The sequence below is a fragment of the Trichechus manatus genome, unplaced genomic scaffold (assembly GCF_000243295.1).
Source record: "Trichechus manatus latirostris isolate Lorelei unplaced genomic scaffold, TriManLat1.0 scaffold00047, whole genome shotgun sequence".
NCBI lineage: Eukaryota > Metazoa > Chordata > Mammalia > Sirenia > Trichechidae > Trichechus > Trichechus manatus.
In genome coordinates this window covers 16,691,405-16,710,404 of record NW_004443983.1, presented here as the reverse complement: position 1 = coordinate 16,710,404, position 19,000 = coordinate 16,691,405, and the positions used below count along the sequence as shown (strand labels likewise).

Genomic DNA, 19,000 nt, shown 5'->3' with positions numbered 1-19,000 from the left:
ATACTTTTAAGGATTATCTCACTATACAGGAGCCAAAAGACACAAAAGTTTCACACAATCATTCTTCTGGGAAGCATCCCCTTGTACGAATGGCCCTCAACACTCAAATCTGGCACATACCAATGTCCTTGTTTTTTAAACAATTGCACAAGTATCCACCATGACCTCCAGGGGAGGAAAATATAATTGGAACATATATGTCCCAGAGACCATGAAAGGGCAAAGACTTTATTAACCTTTGTTACAAATGTTATTCCTTGGCTTCTTCAGCTTAATTGACTGCAAAGAATGAATTATGTATAAGCAAAAACTGAAATGTCCAAAAGACTTTGGCTTAAAAATATTAGAGATCTAGATTTTATTAGATCCATAAACTAAACAATTTTAAAAATCAATCATAATATAAAATAGCAGCTCCAAGTAACTTCTTCAAGTTTTGTCTTCTTCAGAAGTTGGCTCAGTTCAGTCTGCCTCATTCTTGGAAGCCTCATCAAAATTCTCCACAAGATCTGGAACTTCACCACCATCATCCTCTCCAGTTGCAAGTGATGCCTTTCCATCCACAGATTGTTTGGGCAGAGCCTCAGTTAGTTTTCTTAAACTAGTCAGACTGTATGGGCCAAGCTGTTTAAAGATTCTGGGTGGAATTTCTGTCAGCTGCTTTGTCTCAGCATGGAGGGTCATGGTGAATGTGTTCACTGTCAGAGATGCCTAAACTTTAAGATTGTTACTGTGTGTTGCCGTTCCTTGACTTGTAAACCTATTCACCCCTTCATTACCAGAGATATTGTTTAGCCCTAATTTCTTTAAGGAGATCTGAAGATTTTTATCATCTGCTGTAGCTCTTCTGCGAACCACCTTCTTCTTTCTGCAACAAGTTCCTTTTCTACCAATGCACACTTGTGCCTGCAGTTTGGCTAGTTTCTCCTGATTCGTGATATTATCCTGTGTTAATTAGGTAACTAAGTTTTTGATACTGTTATTACTGGATTGTAAAGAGTTTACAAACATGGATTATGTTCAAATCCTGGATGTGTGTTCCTTAAGATTTAATTTATCCATTGTTAGTCTCAGTTTCTTCATCTCTTAAATGGAAATAATCATAGTACCCTCCAACAAGCTTAAAAAGATTGGTATATGCAAATTAGCTGATTCCTTTGTCATTAAACTTGTAAAAAGTTAGCTTTATAAATTCATTGTTGCTCTCGTTGTGTGCTGTCCAGTTGATTTTGACTCATAGAGACCCTATGTGACAAAGTAGAGCTGCCAATTAGGGTTTCCTAGGCTGTAATCTCTAGGGGAGAAGATCTCCAGGTCTCTTCTTTTGAGGAGTCTATGGGTAGGTTCTTAATGTCCACCATTTGGTTAGCAGTTTTGTGTGCTTAATCATTGTGCACCAGGCCTTCTTACTGATTCATTAGTATGAGTAAAATTACACCTAATAATTTAATCTATAAATTATTTGAGGTTATATATTGTAAAGAGATATGGTTAAATAATATTGTAAATATGTGCCTCAGTTTTTTTGAATGTATAGTTTAACATAACCGAGCCTGGGGAAATCAGAATGTTTAAGTTATCCTCAATCCGAAACTCGTCTGAAATTATTTAAAATGTTCTATTGTTTGTGAAAAGAGATTTATCTTCAGTCTTCGCAAGAAATTAATATTTAGGACCTACAAAGCAATGTGTAGTAACATCAGATTAATTTTTTTGCTGGGGAACTCTTGTTTGAAATCATCCTTTGCTGATTATATTTTATTCTTAATTCTTCAGGTTATTTTAGAGTTGTTTTCTTAGGATAAGTGGCTTTTAGAGTTAGTGACAGATTGCTGCAGATGGAGAGGTAAATTACTGCCACACTGTTGTTATCTCTTAACTGACCAGTAATAGGGGCTATATCATCACGTTCCTAGACACGTGGCTTCTTCTGTGACCAGAATATAGTTAGTAATTGCAGCAGTGCCCTCACATAGAAAATTCCCAATCAACGTTTTTCATTCAATGTTGACCCTCGATTCTCTCTTCTGTCTGAACACTTCTGTTTCAGTCTTACTTGGCAGTATCATGGAGGGAGGGCAAGGATGATGAGAAAAACAACTGAGAAGCCTCCATTCCTACTGAGATTGAGCCATGCACTTTAAGGCATCGGGGCTGCATTGTAATATTTGCCTTCTGCCCTGCACAATAGTTCAGATTTATTCCTAGATTTACAAAGCAAATAAAATTACTGTTGGTCTCCAGTGCAGCTGTGAAGCTAAACTTGTGGAAATGATAATCTCACTAAGACTCAGCCTTTCCTTCTGCCTTTAAGCAGAGTCTCTTATCAATTTCAGAGACTTTATTTCTCAGGCCCATAGAAAGAGCATTTTTATTAAATTAGTGAAAAGGTCCTTAACCAAGAGGTCTAGGAAGATGGTTTCAAATTGCACATACATGAAACTTTAATGTGTTTTTTCAAAGTAGGTCTATGATGATGGAATACTCACGTGTAGACTGTCAAACCTCCACAGGGACTACCTGTTCTGAACTTGGTCTGTCAAACGTGCACTTACAATTAACAGAACTAATAAGATTTACATTGGCAATCACAAGCAAGCAATGAATTCTCTGTATCTACAATGCAATTTTTTCTAGAGTGATAAAGATTGACCTACCCATTGATGAAGTTCAAAGCTGGTTCTCTCTATGTGTTGGTTAATGTTACATTTCAGCTTGGATATGCTAAGATTCTCAGTGGTTTGGCAGATACTATATAACCACTTCCTATTTTGTGCTCTGATATGAGCAGCCAATCAGTTGGAAGAGGAGTTTCCTTGTGGGTGTGACCTGCATCCATGATATAAAGGGATGTTCTGGCAAAGCTCACTCTCTTTTGATCCTGCACTTTCTCTGGTCACTTGACCTCCAGTTCTTGAGACAGGAGAAGCATTCAGCCTACTACCTGGCCTGCAGATTTTGGGATTATCACTGCTAGCAAACTATGTGAACTACTAGGAGCTTTTGGCATGCCAGAATCCTCCAGCCTGCTGCCTGACCCACAGGTTTGGGATTTGCCAGCCCCCACAATTGTGTGAGCCATTTCCTCACAATTGTGTGAATCATTTCCTTGAAATAAATCTCTCTCTATATATATATTTATATGTGCTTCACTGGTTTTGGTCCTCTAGAGAACATAGACTAAGACACTCTGGAAGATTCAATTAGAAGAACATCTAAAATAAGTATTGAATCATCAGAAATCTTTAGCATCAACTCAGGAGAAAGTACTAAAGTCTGTAAATCAGGCTCACCCTAGACATGGTAAGCTGTTTTTACATATGTTAGTATTTTTTTTTTTTTAGAAACAATGAGAAAATATTAGTAAAATGGAAAACAATATCAATTAGCTTTACATATATGATGACTAAACTCTCATGCAAAATAATGCTTTTTACTTGATTCTCTAGTTCTATTGATCCATTCAGTTGGTAATAAGGGCATTATATGTTAATTTGAAAAAAATGCCGTATTATACATTATTTTGGGAAAAGATATTTCAAAAACTGCATAAGGACATCTCTTTAATATTTTTCTTTATGTTTCAAAATCCGGAATAAGTAGATTTAATGTTGTCTGTACTAGTAACTACATTAAAATGATACATTAATTATTGAGAAAGAGAAACACAACCTCTAACATCCAGGAACTGGCGTGGTAATATCAGTGAGGCTTTGGTGTTAGCATGAGTTGGTCTGACTTCCAGCTAGGTCTACATGTTCTCTTGTCAAACATAAACAATTTTACAAAACATCAACATCAGACAAGGCAACTCTGTGATCACAATAGACCAAAACAAAAACAAGATCACTGTGTAATCATATATGAACACAGACAAAACATGAAAATTGTCAAAGCCACTAAATAACATCTCTCTCCTCACTAATATGAATAAAAATTCCCCTTTTTCCCTTTTTTACAAATTGCAGCTTTAGTCTCAGTCTAGTCTGTCCTACCTATAGATAAGACTTAATAGACACCCACTCATAGGTTTACATAGCTTCTTGATGACATGCAATCTGGGGCAAAGTCCCACTTCCTTAAACCCTTCCCAAAATCACCTAAAAAATGCACAAATCCTTAATTATGCCTTTTCTAACACCCTCTTACTGAGGCACTGCCCAGTTCCTCATGATATGTATTCATTCTTGCTTGCACAAATGAACAATAAACCCAACTTATTCAAGGTATTGAAGATTTTTTTTTTCTGGAGGTCATTAGTATGTTATTTATTTAGAACTTCATATTTTTAAAAGGAAAGCTATGTAACACTACAATTTTTATCTGCACATATAAAATAAAACCTAAGGATTCAACTATGAAAAACTAAACTTGGTAATACATCAATTTTCTGTATGAAATGGTGATGTTAGTGAAAACATGATTTAGTTAGTTCAACCTGCTTTTCATTTCTGTTTTAAATCAGTTCTGTATTTCCTGAGCAACATTGAGTTAGGATCGATCTAAGTGCATGGTCTAAACCGAACTTACCCACATATGGCTTATACCCCAGTAAAGAAAACAAATGTACCCAGTGCTGTGGGTGGTAAGCACATTGTGACGACTATATGAAGAAGGTTTAAATGAACAAAGAAATGGTAGGAGTGGGATGAACATGTAAATCATTGATTTAAGGTTTATGATAATGCGAATGATGGCATTCTTTACAGGCTTCATTATTTTAATAAAATACAAAGTATTAATTATTTAAAAATTATGGGATACTATATAAAATTAGTTAAAAATTTCAAATATAATTTTTAAATTCAAAGATATACAATACAAAGAAACTATATAGGAACACAAAAATAGTTACTAATAATTTATTTTTTTAATCACAAATCAATCTGATGATGTATACCTACTGAGAAAGAAACATGAAATACCCAAAGGATTAAAGCAAAATAGTTAATTTTAGTCTTATCACTAACATTGTCAATTTCCCTTTTGTGGAATAGTATAAGACCAAAATATGGTAACATGATTAAGTTTTGTGGATCTTCTCAAATACATGGGACCAAATATTCTAATGCTTCAATTTTTCTAATCTTATCTTCCAAATTTGTTTTTGTCATGTAATTATCTATGGAACATGCAAGAAAAAGGTTGGGACAGGTGGTAACTAATCAGGAAGTAGCCCAAAGTAGCTATTTTACAAGATAATATAAAAATCCTTGATAAGCTAAGCAAATTTTAAAAATTTCCTTTTCTTCAAATAACACAGAATTGCTACTAGGGAAATATCAACCTAGTGAAAATGAATCTGATTTTGTATGTATTGTTAAGGTATGCTTTTGTGGTCAATTTATATTTCACTTCATTTACAGACAATTCTAATGAGCTAACATTAGTAAAATTGAATGGGAGACAAAGAATAACAATTATCTGTGTTTCTAGGCCAGTCAGGAGTAAATATTTTTTTCTAATTGTTTTTATTTTTCATATTCAATATGATGTTACAGAAAAATAAAATAACTCCAACAATACAGGACAGTTGCATCAATCACAAGTGAAAACATTCCAGATGTAAAAGACTAAAATAGAAAAAAAAAAATTTTAAAGAAAGGCTTATAATATTTGAAGGACTTGATTTTGCTAGAGTTATTTTATTTGTTGTTGTTGTAAAGCAGGCAGTAACATTTATTGTGTTATGGATACTTTGTTAATATTCTCGTCTTTAAGTGATATCACCAACAATTTTCAGCGTCTGTTCTTAGGAAGTCAATCTATTGAAAACTAGAAGTTATTTCAGAGGAAGTTAGGATTTTGCAACTGCTACTCTATCAATGAGCAGGAGCCACTAAAAGAGAAATATCTGAAAATGAAAAATGAGAAGTTTCAAATAGATCAGCTGAATAAACTGTATTATTGATTTTTAAAGCTTTTTTATTATCATTTTGGTTAGTTTATATGGTATTCTGAAGCTCTGTTTTTGCTAATACTATAAAAATTAACTTCAAGGGCATGATAGAAAGTCAGTAATACTTTAAGACTTTTATCACATTAGTAACTTTCTTATGATATTAGAAATTCAATAAAGGACAGAAAAGTCACTGATCCTATAGCTAAATTGCTAATATAATGCAGCACTTACCACTATGACATGAAATATGCATTTCACTCTGATGCTTTAAAGCTTTCAATTTTTCTTTTCTAGTCCTTTGAGGGACTTTCTTGTGGTGTTTTTTAACAATAAATATACAATAATGTGTAAAAGTTCACAAGTAGTAAAACACCAGAACATCGATTCTTATAAAGAGAAGTAAAAGGTCATCTAAGAACTAATGGTGCTTCTGGGCTGACAGCTGAGCACTCATATTGCCCTAGAATGCCTAAAAGGCAAACACACACACACACAACACTAGCCAAACATTGTAAATAAATGTTGTGAAAAGATCATATTTCAAAACTAAAAAGTACATACTAATTGAAACTTGGATGGGGTATTTCCAAAAGTAGATTAAAGGATTAGTCTCACACAGTAACTCTGAACACATAGCCACAAGACAGAGTAAAATAAAATCTACTTACTTTATTTCACTTCCACAATCTCTGGAACACATGGACTTTGCTTAGTAGAAAAATGACTGTCTAATACAGAAAATGCCATCTGAAGTGACAGTTGAGATTCTTTCCATGTCTATTAAAACAACAGCACATTATTTACTGGCATACCCATATAAAGGTACATACAAGTAACGTGACCTGTATCAAGAATCTATAATTTTATTACAAATACAAACAAAAGAAAGAAAATATTCCATTCCATTCTTGATTAGAATGTAAATATTAGGCAGGATAGATTCAAGGTAAAAAGGAATTAACAAGATATGTATCATTAATTAAAACTCACTTCAAGAGCATCATAGCAAGTCAGTAATATGTATACATATATGTCTATGTATATATTGCCCTCAATGAATTTTCAGTCTAACAATCACGAATATAAGGGACCACCACCAACAAAATATCTTCAAAATCCATAATAAATATATCCAGTAATAAGAAAAATTAGCTGAAGACACAATTGTAAAAGATATTTTTTATTCGCTTCTCTTAAACCATGACTAGGAGTCCCTCGGTGATGCAAACGGTTAAGCACTTAACTACTAGCCTGAAGGTTGGTGGTTTGAGCCCATCTGGTGGCACCTAGGAAGACAGGCCTATAGATCTTCTTCCAAAAGGTCACAGCTTTGAAAACTCTATGGAGCAGTGCTACTCCACATACGTGGGGCCACCATGAGTCAGAACTGACTTTATGGCAACTAACAACAACAACAACAAACCATGACTGATTCAAGAGACAATTAAAACAGCAATTGCAGAATCCTTATGAAGATCATATGCTAGGACCTATGGCATATGGCTAAGCAGTGAAAGATAGGAAGAATATTCAATGCCTTACAATAAAGAATATTGATATATTAGTAAAAATAAATACAAATAGATTAAACTTTCAAGGCAGATGTTAAAATAAAATAAGCCTAAGGAAAACAAAACATGTATTTATAAAAGTTAAAAGAAGAAATAAACAATTTTGAAGGTGAATAAAAATATAAAGATAATAATAAATAATTGCTTAAATAAATAAATCCAAAATATAATTTTCTTTCTTCTGTGTATATGGGTGACTTCAAAAACATTTTTTAATGAATTCAGCACATCACTGGTACCAAATCTGAAAAAATAGCATATTAGAAGAAAGTCATAATATAATATAGTGATTATCAATACAAAATTTGAATTAAAATATTAAGAAATATTCTGAACATTAAATATATATATTTAACCTTCTGAATAATTCTTAATATTTTAATATATATATAATGAAATAAAGTTCAGAGTAAGAATACACACGGAATTAGATAAACCTACATTAATATAATAGATAATTTAAATAAGCAAAGGGTAAAAAATAATGCTTTCCAAGATCATCTATGTAATTCAAAATTATTTCTATATAATGTTTTTTCATAAATCAGCAAAAGACAGATGCTTCCATAATATGGTATAAATGAGCATGTGTGAATGTAGTACCAAGTCTAAGCAAGTGATATTTTTCAAGGTAAAACCTATATTAACACCTATGACAGAAGCAAGCCAAACAAGCTGTTAGTACCTCTATCAGTTTATTTTCTTCCTGAGAAACCAATCAATGCAATTTGAAGTGAGAATGAAACACCAGCTATTCCATTTTCAAAAAAGCAAACACAATTATCATTGCTTTTAAAGAATGAGATTGTATATAACTTGAAATTTAAAAAAAATCTGGAAACATTATTTATAATCAATATAAAAATCAAAAGTTTTCATGCATGTGCCCATTCATGCATACATTTATAATTTCATAAGCACACACATACATATATAATTTACCAGATGAAAAATATGAGAGAAAATTCAATTTCTAATAGCAATAGACAATAATATGTCAAACGATAAAACAAAGTGCATTAAGCAGAGGAAAACAAAGAAACAAAAACTTTGAAATTATGTTTTTCCATTGGAGGATCCAATAAGTAATGATGTTAAAATTATTTCTGGTTTTAAAATAGATTAAACTCACATGGTTATCTGATATCTTTTTCATGGATTTCTTCTACTATGATAGTAAATAATACAAGAGGCATACAATTAGTGTGTGGTAAAACAAATCTCTGAAGGGGAAACGCCAGCAAGATGCAGGCTGAGTAATCAATTTAACAATCATGAATATAAGGAACCAACAAGAACAAAAAACAAATTTGATTTAATGCAACAATTCCAGGCACTGAAAGCAACAAATATTGTTGACCCTAAAGCACAGAGTGGGGATGAAAGAGGAGAATTGGTTGAAAGTAATTCTACGAACCTCTTGAAGGCTGCAAGGTCCCGCCTCTATCCCCAAAGAACAGGCACACTTCCCACTCTAGCAGAACACTGGGCACTTGCTCTCTTGAGAGACTGAACCAGAGAATATACGGCCTTAGTAACACTAAGCATGACTAAGGAAGGAATAATGTATTGTACTGAGAATGGCACCAAAAGAAAAATGTACACAAAGAGCAGTGAGAAGGCTATCCATCAAGAGTAAGAGTAAAACAAAATTTTTTTTCAGACTTGAAATATTTTATAAAAATTACTCTCATGCACTCTTTTTTTCTCAAGAAATAATGGATAGTATTCTCCCCAAAAATAAAGGAGGGACAAAACAATCATCCAGCCAAACGACAACAACAACAGCAACAATAATAAGAACAATATAATGAAAATATAAGATGCAGAATATATGACAGCTTACACATGCTGGTGGGGAAGAAATTTTCCAGAAGTACTGAAAAGAGCAGTCCTTGGGTAAGTTATATATTAAGCTTCAATAATAGTCAGGAAAGATGGGTGGAGAAAATCAAGTTTCCAGAAAGCTATTATAATGGTTGAATAATGTCTCCCCAACATTTATGTCCACCTGGAACCTCCAAATAGGACCTTACTGGAATAGAGCTTTCAGAGACATAATTACACTTTTGAGTCGCTTAACATCCATGATATATTCATATAGGACATTATGTAATTTGGACATCGTGCAAACACCATACAGTCATATGCCTCATAACGACCACTTATACAACTGTGGTTTCATAAGGTTATACGGCCTGGGAGGAGGAGGAGCCTGTGGGCCTGTCCCTGCAGCAGGAAGGGAAGGAGAAAGGCTCAAAGGAAAGGAGGAGAGAGGGAAGTGCGGGGAGGTGGGTGGCTGGCTGGCTAGAACCTAAGCGAACAGCCAGTCCAGGGGGAATGGGACCGGAAGGAGGTGACAGTGTATATAATATGGTGTTCGCACGAAGTCCAGATCACATAACGTCCTATTTCCCGGAACGTATCATGGACATTAAGGGACACAGACCACAGGCTCCTCCTCTTGGCGCTGTATAAATCTTATGGGATCATGGATGTATACGCAATTGGACGTTTCCAGAACAGATGTTGTCTGGCTCATGACTGTAGTTAAGAATCGCAAGATAAAATTGTCTGTAGTTAGGATGGGCCCTGAATCTAATGAATGGAGTCTGAAAAAGAAAGGGAAGAGACATATAGAGTTAACAGAAGAGAACACCATGTAAAGAGGAAGGCAAAGATTGGAGTTACGCTGCCACAAAGGCGAGCAACCAGAAGCAGGAAGTGGCAAGGAAGGATCCTTCCCTAGAGGCTTTGGAGAGAAGGAGGCTCTGCCAGCACCTTGATTTTGAAATTCTGGCCTCCAGAATAGGGAGAAATTAAATTTCTGTTGTTTAAGTTACCAAGATTGTGGTAAATAATTATGGCAGCCCTGGATAATTAATACAGATTTCTCTAAGAAGAGGAAAAAAAAAAATGGAAATTAGTAAAATGTCTTATTTAAAAATTATACATATGTTATTATATAAATTATATATAAATGTTATTACATATCTTTATTAAGAAATGAAAATTAAATTTTTAAAGTTAGCAAATATAAACTTTTTTAAATTATTTTTTCCCATTAAAAATACTCACCAGACATCTCAGACAAAAATTATAAAATTCACATGAGAAAGGAACCATGGAGAATAACCTGGGAAATACTTTTAAAAGAATACTACTGAAGTAGGGCTAATTTTAAAACATTTAAATTTATTGTAAAGACACATTAAATAAAACAAATTAAGACCAATGTATGAATAGACAGGAAATAAATGAAAGAGTAAAGAAAATCATGAGATGTACCCACATATGTAAAGAATTTAATATATGATCAAAAAGACATGTCAAAGCAGCAGAACAAAATAATAATAATAACTACAATAGTAACAATTGAAATAACATACTAATGGGGCAATATTCTATTAAAAATTCATCTAAAATTTTTGAAATTCAATACTTAAACTAAAATGATTGAACACACATACTTATAAATATTCCAGCTAAAAAAATACAAATCAGAAAACAATTCAGTAGTATATTGTATGTGTTGAAATCCAAAAATAATTGAGAATAACTTCCAAGAAAAAAGGTGAAAAACAGATTATTTCAGGCAAACAAAAATATTAAGTTTCATCTCCTGTAGAATAAAAGTGGATGCTTTTTATGCTGTAGAAAAATATCCAAAAATGAAGTTTAAACATGTATGAAAGGGTACATATGTAAGTATACCTAAATGAATATTTTTATATGCATAAAGCATTAAATATCATATTAAATTTAAAAATTTAAAAATAAAATACACAATCATCTGGCATGTAAGTTAGAAATAGCATAAATGCAAAAATGGGTATTATTATTTTCCATTTTACTTAGACTTTTTTGTGTCAAGGATGCATAGTATAATCTTTAGATTCTATAAAGTAAATGTTGCTGTTAGTTGCCGTTGAGTTGATTCCAACTCATGGCGACCTCATGTGTGCAGAGTAGAACTGCTGCATAGGGTTTTCAAGGCTGTGACCTTTCAGAAGCAAACTGTCAGGCCTGTCTTCCTAGGTGCCTCTGGATGGGTTCGAAATGCCAACCTCTCAGCTAGTAGTGGAGCATTTAAACTTTTGTGCCATATAGGGATTCTATGAGTCAAATAGAACAGGAAATTATTTTTTAAATTATAATCAATCTAAAAGAAGCCAAGTAACAAAAACAAACAAATGAAAAACAGGCGTAACAAACAGAAAATAATGGTAAGATAATAAATTTAAAATTAAATATATCACTAATTAGATTAAATGTAAATTGATTAGATGTTCCAATTAAAAAGACAAAGAGTGCAACATTGGAAACAAACAAAAAAATGCACAATCAAATTATATTTGCTATTAAGGGGAAGAGATAAATTATAACAATGCAGAAAAGTTAAAAATCAAAGCACAGAAAAAATTATGCCATCCCATAGTCAGGGCTTCAAACTGGTTCATTTCAGTTTGAAACGCTGCTGAGAATTTGCATTTCTAACAAGTTCCCTGCTGAGAATTTGAATTTCCACCCCAGATATACTGAATCAGAATCTACATTTTAGCCGATCCCCAGTTGATTCTTATGTATAACTTCCTGGGAACTTGTTAGAAATACAACCCAGTTCCTTTTGGTTCAAAGTCCTGGCCATAGATGACCAAAGAAACTTTGAAGCCTACATTTATATTAGAAAAGTCAACTTAAAGAACATTATTAAAGATAGAAACACTTCAAAGTTATAAATTACTGGAGACATGAGACAATGCTTTCTGTGTAACTTACTATATAGCCTCAGGATATGAAGCAAAAATTAAAAGTTTGGTTTATTTGTGGAAAAGTATATGTCCCAAATATCCTAAATCTATAGAGAAAGATGTCTATAAATCAATAAGAAAATTCACATAAGCAAATATAAAATGGACAGGAGACTTTTAAAGTTACTTAACAAGGGATATTCAAGTGACCAATAAACACTTGAAAGTTTGCTCAATGCCGTTAGTAATTATAAAGTTTCTGGAATGGTTAAAATAATTATAATTAAAATGGCTGAAACACTGTATTTTGCAAACCTGTCAAGCAATGAGAACTGTCATGCACTGTCAGTAAGAATATAAATTGGTAGAACCACTTTGGAAAACTGGCATTGTCTACTGAAGTTGAAGATACCCATATGTTATAACCAATCAATTCTGCTCCTAAATATCCAATAAATAGGTGTGTATAATTCAGAGAAACTTCACCTTTAATAGTTCCAAACTACAAATAACCTGCAAATCCATCAAGTAGAATTGATAATCTATGGTATATTTGTACAATAAAAATGAAATGAACTGTGGCTACATGCAAAAACAATAATTAATCTCAAAGAACACAAAAAAGATTACATATTGTATGATATAAATTGTAAATTGTTCAAAAATAGACAAGAGGAAGACCCTCAGCAAAATGGATTGACAGAGTGGCTGCAACAGTGGGTTCCAAAATAACAATGATTGTGAGGATGGTGCAGGACCAGGCAGTGTTCCATTCTGTTGTACATAGCGTCACTATGAGTCAAGACTGACTTAATGGCACCTAAAAACAACAACAAAAACCTATTAAAATATTCCTGATACTTTATTTCATAAGGTGATTATTTTAGAGTAGTGTTTCTTGAAAGGCTTTGCAAAATTACCAAGTGTTTGACAATTAAATGCATTTCTTATCAGGAGATACAAAACATATTCAAAAAAGAATAATATATATATATATATATATATATATATGTAATTTGTGTACAGGCACAAATGAAATAAAATCTCATAGGCTGCATTATGGAAGTACACCCGTCTGCAATCCCCAGTGTCAATACCTGTCGATAATCCTCATTGTCATAGACAAATCTAAAAACTAGCTCATATCTTAACAACATATTGGGAATTTACAAATATTTTTCTAAAAATTTGCAAATGTCTTCATCTTAACACATTTTATAATTCTTCCAATTGCAGCAGTTTTCTAAGAATTTCAAACATATTTAAAGCTGTGGAATGTATTTAAAATAGGCTCTGTTATTTTAAATTATTGTTTAAAATAATTCTGATACCTTGAATTACTAAAATACAAGGAGTCCCATAACTCACAACAGTTGAATGTTCTCTTCCAGAGTTTGTTAAGATGTTGTTCAAGTTTTTTTCTATGCAATATTATAAATACAGCTAAATTTTCCATAAAAGCTTATTTCGCTCATGAGAGAGCTATTATCTTTAAAAGAAAATGTGTGTTAACACCATTCAATCTCTTATTTGAAAATGTCAAGTAACTACAGGACCACTGTAGAACTGCCTCCGATTCCTGGGAGCCTTTCCCAGTCCTGCATTCTCGAAGGAGTGATTTTCAACATTGATTGCACATTAGACCTATCAGAGGAAATTTTTTTTCTTTTTAAACCCAATGACTAGTCTTCATTTCTGACAAATTAAATAAGAATCCCTGAAGCGGGATTTTAAAGCTTCCGTCTTGATTCCAATTTGCAGTCAAGCTTGGGAAAGACACATCCTTCATCTTTAGGAATCATTGATCTTCTGAAGATTAGTATTATTTTTTTCAACACACAATATTCATAGAAACAGAGACTGCCTGGTATGATGGTACATTATAGTTTGTAGGCACAGGTTATTAATTTTTTTTAGTGTTTTTATAAAGTCAATTATTACTTGAAGTCAATAAGTGCAGTTACACTATTATACTTCAAAGAAACAAAGTTATAATCTCAATCTTGGTATTCATCAAGGCTCATTTCTTTTTCATCCCAAACATGAAAATTACAGAATCAGAAAATTAAAACATGGTCAAAGTTGTGAAGGAACATCAACTCTGTCTTGCATTCTTCATGCTCCTGAATAGCTTCTAAATAAATTCGATCCAACTTTCAGCCTTCCCTTTCTAATGATCTCCAGGGACAGAATAAGAATAAGACACATGTCTTATCCAGTGTGTGTGTTGCTTTTCTTACAGTCAATAAGTTCTTCTTTCTCACTTTTACTAATATAAAAATAATTTATGCTGTTAGCCCTCTCCTGACAGGCAAAATACTCAGTTATCTTCCTTGAATTAAAGTCAGTTATCGTTTTGCCTTTCCAACTTCTAGTCTCTCCATTAAATATTTTAAATTTACATGTTCTAGACTATAACTCATTCTTCTAACTGTCTCCCTTGTCCATCTCTATTCCTTCTCTTTTCTCTCAGTAAAAACCATGCTGGACATAATATTTTGATAAGGATCAGACTAGATGGGAGTGAAAAAATAGTAGTCCTTTTTTCAGCTTTTTCAGACCATAATTCAAGCGTAAACGTGTTAGTGTTAACACATTCAGTTTATGTTAGCTGACATCACCCCAAAACACCAGACTTTTTCTTTTGTATGTGTGCTTAGACAGACATTCTTAGCTTCATGAGTTAGTCTGTGCGTTAAAAAATAATAAATAATAAATAAATAATCAAAAAGACTATTGAGACTTTTAATGGATGGACAAAAATGTAATACTTATAGGAGGACCCCACTAAAAACAATGTATGTTTGTGAAAAGACCATTCCTATCTGTCAGTAGCTGTTAAACATCCTAGAAAATAATTTATCCTGGCTGTAAACTCTTTTATACAATTTAGAGTTTACCTCTAGTCTAGTAAATCCCAACGCAACTACCAAACAAGCTTTCTGCTCGTTTCCTTCTGGAGATAAAGAAAAGTCCTTGTGGAACAAATGCTCCACAAAAATAGGTTTGTGATCATCTTTGCATAATGAACATAAGCCCATAGATGGGGGAAATCAAACTCCAGGTAATATAAAGAGTATATTAATTATGGTTCTTTTTGTTGTAAATGATAGAGAAACTAAACTCAATTAGTTTTATGTCAGGTTATCGGCTCTCATCAACAAGTTAGGGAGAGAGCTATCACCCATGACTGCATTCAGCAGCTCAAATGACTTCATCAATATTCATTTTTCTCTACCTCACTGCTCTTTTTCCTTCTGTATGGGCTTCTCTCCTAAGAAGGGTGACTCCTGTTGGTGACTCTCTGAACTCCAGGCTTTCCTTCTCACTTCAGCAATTCCAGTGCACTCGAACAAAAGTTCCAGGAATTAGCACTCATCGACTTTGACTTGATCATATTACCATCCCTGAGGCAAATTCCTGTGGGTGAGGGATATGATGTTCTTGTTGGCTTGATCTGTATCATAGGACTATCTCTTGGATTCAGAATTGCAGTCACCCCACCTAAACTATGTGGGCTGAGACTGAGTGAGTAGTTGATGAGCAAGGAAATAAGTTCTCCTATATAAAGAAAAGAAAAGGATCCCTGCCAGGTAACAGAAAATGCCCACTATACTAAAAAAAGTATACTTGATTATTATTCAGATTCTTACACTGGGCATTCAATAAACACCGATTGACTGTTATGTGCCAAAGATCATACTAGGCACCAAGGTAGAGGAAGACTCTGGTTCATACATAAGCGTGTCATAAAACTTTCCAGGTTTTGCTTTAGGGACCTAAATTCAAGTAAGTGTAACTAGGTGTGGTTGTTCAGGTTGTGTGTCAACTTGGCTGGGCCATGATTCTTAGTAGTTTGACAGCTATGAGGTAGTTTGGCAGTCATATAATGATATAATTACCTCCATGATGAGATTTGATAGAATGTGATCACCTCCATGATGGGATCTGCTGTGAGTAGCCAATCAGTTGGAAAGGAGTATCCTTGGGGATGTTGCCTGTATCCAATATAGGTAGACTTTCTAGCAAGGCTTGCAGGCGTTTACTCACTCTGGATCCTGCAGCTGGCTCCTGTTCATTGGATGTCTGATTTTGGGGAGTTGAGCTAGCAGCTTGCCTGCCGATATTGAGATTCATCAGTCTCCTCAGTCTGGATCTTGAGTTCGCTAGCCCCTGCAGCTATGTGAGTCTGAAGGAGCCTCCAGCCTGAACCACGGACTTGGGACTTTCCAGCCTCTACAACCACGTGAGTCATTTCCTTGTTATAAATCTCTCTCATTTTCTTTCTCTGTATATAAATAGATGCTTTGCTGGTTTTCCTTCTCTAGAGAACCCAGCCTAAGATGTTAAGCTATCCACTTTTTTGTAAAAATAATATATATTTTGTTGTTGTTGTTAGGTGCTGACAAGTAGGTTCCAACTCATAACAACCCTATGTATAACAGAGCCATATGTTGCCTGGCCCTGGGCCATCCTCATAATCTTTGCTATGTTTAATCCCATTGTTGCAGCCATTATGTCAATTCAGCTCCTTGAGGGTCTTCGTCTTTTCCACTGACCCTCCACTTTACCAAGCATGATGTCCTTTTCCAGGGATTTGTCCCTCCTGATAACATGTCCAGAGTGAGATGCTTCCAAGAAACATTCTGGCTATACTTCTTCCAAGACAGAATTATTCCTTCTTCTGGCAGTCCATGGTATATTCAATACCTTCACCAACACCATAATTCAAAGGCATCAATTCTTCTTCGATCTTCCTTATTTATTGCACAACTTTACATGCCTATGAAGTGATTGAAAATAACATGGCTTGGGTCAGATGCACCTTTAAGTCCAAGGTGACATCTTTGATTTTTAATACTTCAAAGAAGTCTCTTGATGCAGATTTGTCCAATGCAATACGTTGTTTGATTTCTTTACTGCTGCTTCCATGGGTGTTGCTTATGGATCCAAGTAAATTAAAATCGTTGACAACTTCAATATTTTCATAGTTTATTTTAATGTTGCTTATTGGTCCAGTTGTGAGGAGTTTTGTTTTCTTGATGTTGAGGTGTAGTCATGCTGAAGGCTATAGTCTTTGTTCTTCATCAGAAGTGTTTCAAGTCCTCTTCACCATCATATATAGACATTTTTAAATAAAATGAATATAATGAAATATTTTATTTCCTAGATGGTGTTCTGCATTTCTGTGATTTATATTGCTTTTCATTATTAAAACCTAGATTTGGATGGCTATTAGTCTATAATCTTAACTAATTGCTTTTCTAAACTTGAAAAGAAATATTTATAAATGACTAAGAAATCAAAATCCACATGACATCTGTTGCTCACAGCCAGAGCATTACTGGTGCACTTGTATTGTTGAAATCATTTACATTTGACATAAGGACAATTAACTACACACATGATGAAAGATAATCACACATTTAAATATTCTTCACGGCACCAGAACACTTTGAAAATATTACTGCAGGAAGCTGGTATCACATTGTGAGGGCAATTTTAACAAAGTAGTACAAGAGGTGGTTTTAATTTTTAAAAATGCCTTTTTCAGGTGGGAGAATATGCTTAAGGATAGGAAGAAAATAGCCATGTGTCCTCACTTTCAACTGTAGTACATTTTTTAACCCTCAGCTCCTGTTTTAAAGAATGTTTTTGAAACAAGAATAGATTATTCTTGTTTGGGAAAACAAAGATAATATGTAAATTTACAGATAAATCAGTATAATACTTTGTGCCACTGGGAAGCTTATCCAGCTCTGCTGGATAACTGACATTCCAATCTAGGTTACAACCTAGCTGCCATAGCAGACTGCTTGAAGGGCAGTCTTGAGGCCTTTACTGAGGTAAATTGGATGAGGGTAAGGGAGTGGGAACTGTGGTGGTGATGTCGATGGGTAGGAAACATTTCACTTAGGAAGCCTAAATCTGGAAGAATCAGGAGAACCTTGCTTAGTTTCCTGCTTGTAGTCAGAATTGTTTTTAAGTTTATGCTTTTCTAAAATCTTTGGAGATGACAACCCCTCAGTGTATAATCTCAACATAATTTACACCATCATTGCCAGTTTTTTCTTAATGTTTAAACAAGAAAATGATCGTTATTAAAACTTATTTGCTTTTCTCAGTGGGAAAGAGTAGATGCCCAGTGAATTTCAATCAGTATCTCTTATGATGTTTGAAAACTATATGTAAGTCATTGCTTCTCTCTTCTCCAGGTCCTCATAATTTTCTAAAAGGGCTTTTCCACAGACCTTTAATTATATAACGTTATTTTTCTTTGACGGAGCCCCGATAGTGCAACGGTTAAGAGTGCAACGGTTAAGAGCTCAGTTGCTAGCCAAAATGTCGGCAGTTGAAGTCCGTCAGCAGCTCCTTGGAAACCATATGGAGCAGTTCTACATCTATTTCAAGATCTCTATATCACTTTTCAGCTGTGGAGAATTAAAGAAAATATCACATCATAATACATGCCTAAGAAATTTCAAATATAGTTCACAAAAATCATTAGAATCACTAAAAATTTATTTTGTAAGGGAAATTACTTTGCTGCATCTTATTTTAATCTATCATTTTCAATTATTTAACAAAACAAAATGCAATAAAAATGTAAAAGAATGGTATTATGATGAAATAAAACACTAACCTGATTACCTAATTTTTATTTTTAAAAATCTCTCACTCAACTGGAGAAACCCCGAGAGTATGGCCCCCAGACACCCTTTTAGCTCAGTGGTGAAGTTACCTTCGAGGTTCACTGTTCAGCCTGGGAGCGGACA

General features: G+C 33.8%; 1 pseudogene; it reads right to left on the bottom strand.

The window, feature by feature from the left end:
- Positions 1 to 300: 300 nt before the first annotated feature.
- LOC101351413 (transcription factor BTF3 pseudogene) lies at positions 301 to 16,361 on the bottom strand (annotated as a pseudogene).
- Between the last annotated feature and the right edge of the window lie 2,639 nt (positions 16,362 to 19,000).